The sequence below is a fragment of the Mytilus galloprovincialis genome, chromosome 11, assembly GCF_965363235.1.
Source record: "Mytilus galloprovincialis chromosome 11, xbMytGall1.hap1.1, whole genome shotgun sequence".
In the NCBI taxonomy this organism is placed as follows: domain Eukaryota; kingdom Metazoa; phylum Mollusca; class Bivalvia; order Mytilida; family Mytilidae; genus Mytilus; species Mytilus galloprovincialis.
Genome location: NC_134848.1, coordinates 36,202,809 through 36,209,747, shown reverse-complemented (window position 1 = coordinate 36,209,747; position 6,939 = coordinate 36,202,809). Strand labels below are relative to the sequence as shown.

The following is a 6,939-nucleotide window of genomic DNA, read 5'->3' as shown; positions in this document are numbered from 1 at the left end:
ATCACTAACTGAATTGGTTTCTCTTCAGGTATAGCTCCAGGTCAAAGTCAGGCACTTTTTAAGATGATTCAAGATAAAGACCCAGAATCTGCTAACTCATCTGAACTTCAAGAGATCATTGTAAAGATTCATCAGGAGAGTACAGACAGAAACACAAAACAGCAACTTTTGTCATTGATTGCCTTGTCACATACTAAGAAAGATCGTCAACAGCTTATACATGGGCTGACAGTGTATGCAATAAATGAAGCCAGGAAACATGCTAAAACTAATGGCCATGGTAATTTTAATATTCACATATTATATATTTACCATAACTTGAAGTTGAAAAATTATTGAGATTTTCAATTCATTAATAAAAAATAGAATAATATTTTTTGCACAAAAAGATTAACTTACTCTATTATAGAGCATTTCTTAAAGATTATGGTCACAGTTAAAAACAACAACAGCTAAGTTAATTTCAGTCAGACACAGCTTTTTCCCATAACTCAAAAACTGTATCTTGATCTTGACCAAAGGTCAGATGTTGAGAGTTAAGGTCACAGTAAGAAAACTATAATAACAATTGTTTCTAGGCATCACTGCATTGTTTTATTCCAGAATTTGACCCCCAAAGGTCATATCATTTAGGTCAAAGTCACATTCAGAGAATGATTTTAATCATATTTAGTCCAAGTACTTACTCCTTTTGATAATTATCATCATTCTTTGTTTATTGATTCATTGATACAAATGTTTTTATCATAAAAAAAAAGAAATTGCAAAATGTGCTAAGTAAGCATATGAATACCTTTTAGCAGAATAAATTGTTTTGAATGTGTTAACTACCAGATTTGTTTCTTTGCCTTATGGAATGTAAGGAAACAGTAATATGCAAACTAAAATGTTATGAAAATAAAATGTCTTAAGTCTTTCCACTAGTGATTTATAAAAATATTTGCTTTTATTCAGGTGCTATAATACCTAAACAGCTCCCAGTCTTTCGACATAGGATGGATAAAGACAAGTTAGACCATGCCTTAGATTTTTCCTTCAGTCCATCATTTCACCAGGTAAACAAATATTGATATTGATGAAACTGAATATTCCTACCGTACACAACCTGAGAATATGCATGAGGGAAATTAGTCTTGGTCCAATGATTTCAAGGGAGATAATTGAACTATTGAGTTTAATATTGCAATATGTAGTAACAGGTCTCGTAAGTGCAACTTCTTATTAACAGCTTGATCAATATTGATGAAACTTTACACACTTGCAGTACATAATCCGAGAATGTGCATAAAGGGAAAAAAACCTGGTCAAAAATATTTCAAGAGAGATAATTGAAACTAATTTAGTTTATTGAAGTTTATGGGTAGTTGGGATATCATTTTAGTGAGTTCTATGCAACTCTTAGAATGCCAGATATTAACCACACAGGTATGTGTCCATTTGTGTTTAAATTTTTACCTTAAAAGCAGGGGTATATAGTGATAGGGAAGTCCATCAATCTGTTTGTTCGTCCGTTCATTCGTCTGTCCATTCGTCCCAGATACTTTGTATCTGCAACTCCTTATTAACCACTTATCTGAAAGAAATGAAACTTTCTCAGATTCTTTATGATATAATGCCATTTTTGTTTTTGTTTAAATTGATTTTTGGGGTTTCCAATACAATAACATGAACTTTGCAAGATGCAGGGGTATAATTTTGTGAAAATAGTGCTCTTACACTATGATTTTGTTAATCAAACTTTGATTAAGATACTTTAGATATTTAAATGGGTTTTTTTCTATGAGAAAATGGGCTCATAATATTCAGCTGCAACTGCAACTGTTGGTCAGTGAAACTTCTCTGAAACCATAAAACAGAATATCATGAAACTTTATAGATGATTAGGACTTTTTGTTAAGATTTGTGTACACACACAGATTTTGATCAACTAACTTTTTGTATGAGTTATGAGTCTTTCAACTATTGAATCTGATAAGATTTGTTTGACTAGTGACAATTATTTGGGCATGGTAATGCGAGTTTTCTCTTTAAGGTTCTTGAATTATCTAATAATAGCTTAAACCTTTTTTGATTTCTAGGTCTCATCCTTTGGTGTAAAGGAAATGAAGTTGGACAATGGAAATACAGTAACAATACCTGAAGTAGTGAGAACTGCATGTCATGCCACTCTTATAAACGTTTATACAAAATTTTGTACAGAAACTGAATTCCTGCCTTTATCAAGATCCACTTTATTCAAAATTCTAAATGCATGTCCATCTTCAAGACGAACAAACCTGAAAGGCCTCGACAATTGTGCCGCTGATGGTGGTGCATCATATGAGACATTGTTAACAACAGTCAAGGAAATGGGTAACTATGTTGTTGATGAGGAAGTGCAAGTAGAGTTGCGTGACTGCAAGGACAGTTTAAATGCCAGTAAAATTTACTTGAAGACAGACTTTAAAGCACACCTCAGGAAATGTGATAAATGTCCAGATCACTGTATCAATTATTCTTTGAGTGATCCAACAGACCAACATCTACAACAGCACTGTGTCGACCATCAGCATGACATGGTATGTGAGAGATGTAATTTACATCCACAAGCAGTCTCCACCATCAAAAGACGTCTTTCTGAATTAGGTATTTATTGCAACCTTAACAAATTTAAATCACTGTTTATTTTGTAATTTGATTTGAATAGATAAACTTTTCTCAGTTTATGCATTAGGTGCACATTACTGTTCAATATAAAAAGAGAACAATAATACTAGTGTTTTTCATTATTGCTAGTGTCATCAAATAATAAAACATAGTACGATTATAATCATGATTTTTAAGTTTTCTTTGATTTAGAAAATACACTTTCTTGAAAACAAAGAAAAAGTTAATAAAAAGCAAGGAATTGAATTTTTTAATTTTTTTTCAAAGAGACAACAACCCAACCAAAACATACAAAACAACTCAAGGCAACCAATGGGTCTTCAACATGCAAGAAATCCTGCACCCAGAGGAGGTCTTAATCAGGCCCATATCTATTTTACTAAAGGCATACTATATCTAGTTGACATTATTTATTTTGCAGACATACCAGATGAAGTTAGAAATGATCTGCTGGCCAGTATAGATGTAGCTGAGGCTAAGATTCTTGAATGGAAGAGTCATATTGTAAGAGGTGTCAACCAAGATCTAGCAAGGATCCTACTATTAGAGGAATTGAAAGATGGAGAATGTCTCATAATCATGGACTGGGCTATGAAATTCCTTCCTTTAGCATTTCGTGAGAAACAGAGTCATTGGTTTGGCCAAAAAGGAGTTAACTGGCATGTTTCAGTGTGTATTTTAAAGATGAAAATCAGAATTTAATGGTAATTTCCTTATTCAAAATGCATATAGTCAGTTGAACTTCATAGACCTCACCTATGTTTTATTTCATTTTTTTTCCTTTGTGGTGTGATTGCCAATTATAGACAATTCTCCATCCAAGACCAATTGTTGTTAATGTAAGCAATTATAGGCTACTATAGCCTTTAACAGAGTCTTAGCCACCTCAGCAAAGTATGCTGAAAAGGGTCCCAATATGGCCAATGTAAAACAATTCAGAGGAGATAAACAAACTGTGTGTTTAAAAAAAAATCAAGATTATTGAAGGGGCCAATTTCAACAAAATTTTGAGAAACCTATGAATACATGCATGTAATAAACTACCACATTTAAGGTTGATGACCCCAGTACCTATTAAAAATGGTCACCACCAATAACTATTGCTTAAATTTGTCAAAAATATCAGATAAATGATATATTAAAGCACCTTTGTTTGTCTCACACAAAATATATATGTGTGTTGCCTAGTAAAATTTAAAAATATTGCTATAAACTGGCAGTTTTTATTCAATACTATCGGTGAAAGATTACAAGCTCTTAGGAGCCTCTTTATAGAATTATCTTTTTAGTAAAATATTTTTTTTAGATTCCTTTTATTTTACTTGCAGCAAAGAACATATACACATACAATGGATGCAGTTAAACAAGATTGGGTTGCAGTAGCTTCCGTGTTAGAGCACACTTTAAGAACAATAAAAATTCAGCTTCCCAGAATCAACACAGTATACTTGAGAAGTGATAATGCAGGATGCTACCATTGTGGCAGTCTTTGGTTGGCTATACCTAAGATCACTGAAACAACTGGTAAGAGAAATAATGTCATTTTGCACTTACATTCAGATAGACAAACTCCACAACACTATAATCATCTACTTTAAAAAGCTGGGTTTTAAAGTATATAATTTACTTTAAAATCCCAGGGTATAAATACAAGTTATAATTTCATTGGTAATCTATTATACACTATAAGAATAACCATTGTCTATCTGTGCATGTATGAGAACCTTGCAAGGTACGCACATACAAAATAAAGTTAACCTATTACTAATATGCTGCCAGATCACTATATCCATAAGTCTTGCTTTTTGGGACAGAAATCGCAGGTAACACAAATTATTATGTCACACAATGCATTGCCTATATTTTTAGTGATACAGTCAGTACATTGATATTTGAAATTATCATATACTTAGACTAAATAACATATGATTTTAACCGTTTGATAATAGCATTAAATTAAAGTTTTTCCATATTTTTCGATTTGGTGCTTAGCGGGCTGAAATGAAAAGTTTATAACATGCTTCGATTGTTATCACATGGCTTACCGTAACGTTATCACATGGCATTCCGGTGATACTCGGCAAATTCCGGAAAATACACCTCAATGCTACGTTTACATTGAAAAACATTACAAATAGTGTACAAAACAATTATTTAAATACGGTAAAGTATATTGTGTAATATAATTAAGTTAAAAAAAAATTTAAAAAAATAAATGCATTTTTTCATTTTTTCTGAAACATAATTTAGAAAGTTACTTTAAAAAAAAGACTTTTCCAAACAATGTTCATTATGTATATTGTTGAATTATTTTCTTTGTCGATTCGTCCATATAAATTTTTTTTTCTCTCTTTTGAGGCATATGATAGAAAGAGTTCATATTGAATGTATCAAATTTTGGGTCCGACGTCCGTGAACTTTTTACTCTTTCAACTTCTTTTCGGGAACCACGTAAAAGGATCAATATATGAATCTGTTATTTTTCTCTACTGTTGAAGCATATGATAAAAAGATCATAACATGTCATTTTTCATATCGCATGTATTATCAGCCCTCGGTCAATATCAGCCCTCGAGCCATGCGGCTCTTGGGCTGATATTGAACCTAGGGCTGATAATACATGCGATATGAAAAATGCCATGTAATAATCTGATAATATAAGCCAGTTGGATCAAAGGGAAATATACAAATTGCCAGAAATAACCGTAATATATATATAGCTAGTTCATTGATGACTTTAAAAGTGTTATTTGTTTACATACAAGTGTCTCAAAATTTGAACTACACATGTATCATCTACTGCATACTATACTATAAACACATAATATGGAGATATTTATGCTTTGAAAATTTGTGTGGAAGTTCTCTGTTATGTTGAAGGCTTGTCAACATAATTCAACTCTGGTGTCATTAAGTTGAATTAATGTACATGTATATTTTTAATTTTTTAGGCATAACAATTGCACGGTATGACTATAGTGAGCCACAAAATGGTAAATCATATTGTGACGCAAAGATTGCCCATATGAGAGGGAAAATCAGAAGATCAGCTGCATCTGGTTGTGATGTTTTAACTGCCTCAGATATGAAAATGGCCATTGACAAACATGGTGGAGTAACATCCTGCCAAGCAGCATATGTAGCTGTAGATCCTAATTCTCTCGTTAAGAAGATCACCTGTCCTATTAAGGCAATTACAAAGATTTCAAATGTCAGATTCAACAACGATGACACAATAACAGCCTGGAAGGCATTTGAAATTGGAAATGGGAAGAAGATTTCTATAAATAGTACTTTAAATGATGTAGAATTGAATGTTGATGTCCATGCAAACTTTACAATTCCTACACAACCTGATGGTATTATAACAAAACCAACTATGCCAAAACAGACAGATTCAGAGTCATTTAACATCAGTTGTCCAGAAATTGGCTGTATACTGTATTTTGAATCGTACAGTGACATGAACAACCATTGTCTGCTAGGCAACCATGAACACCAAGATCATAAAGGAAGCACCTTTAATGATATTAAATTGAGATGGAAGGAGTCGTGCTTTAACCTAACTGAAGACACAATCAAATTCAGATGTGAGACTGGGTTAAAGCAAGGCTCCAATGAACAAATAATTAGATGGGCCTTAAAGAAGGAAAGAAAGGTTGTAAGATTTTCTGACAATGTAAAATCTTACTTGAGCAACATTTTTGAAGAAGGTGAAAGAAGTGGAATTAAAGCTTATCCTTCAACTGTTGTCAGGAACATGAGAGTGGCAAGGGATGAAAATGGAAACAAAAGGTTCACCCCTAAAGAATATTTAGAACTTGGACAGATTGCATCCTTTTTCTCCAGATTGGCTGTTATGCAGAGATGTAAAACACCAATTGCAGATATTGACCAAGATCTTGATGCTGTTATTCTTGCTTTAAACAAGGCTGATGCTGTTGAACAATTATTGTGAAAAACTTTTTTAATCATGTAGTTTAGGCCCCTAATTTGCTTGTGCCATATTTTTGCTGTTAATCACTTTTGGTTAGATAACATGCTATGATAAATCAAAGTTTAATGTTTTTTTTTCTGAAATACTGATCCATGGAGCAAAACTATTTACCTTCTTTTTTTATATTTAAAAAAACTCTAACCTAATTCACAGAAGAAATTCATGAATACAAGACAAGCCAAATACAATGAATATGTGCACTCTGCCTTTTAAAAATAGTAACTTGTTTATTTAAAAAAATACACCTGCTTTTAAGTAAAACAAGTCTATAATGAAACATTTTTTTATCTACAATA

At 32.3% G+C, this 6,939-nt stretch overlaps 1 pseudogene; it reads left to right on the top strand.

Moving 5' to 3' along the window:
• The first annotated feature begins 253 nt into the window (after positions 1-253).
• Positions 254-6,604, top strand: LOC143050742 (uncharacterized; annotated as a pseudogene).
• Positions 6,605-6,939: the final 335 nt, after the last annotated feature.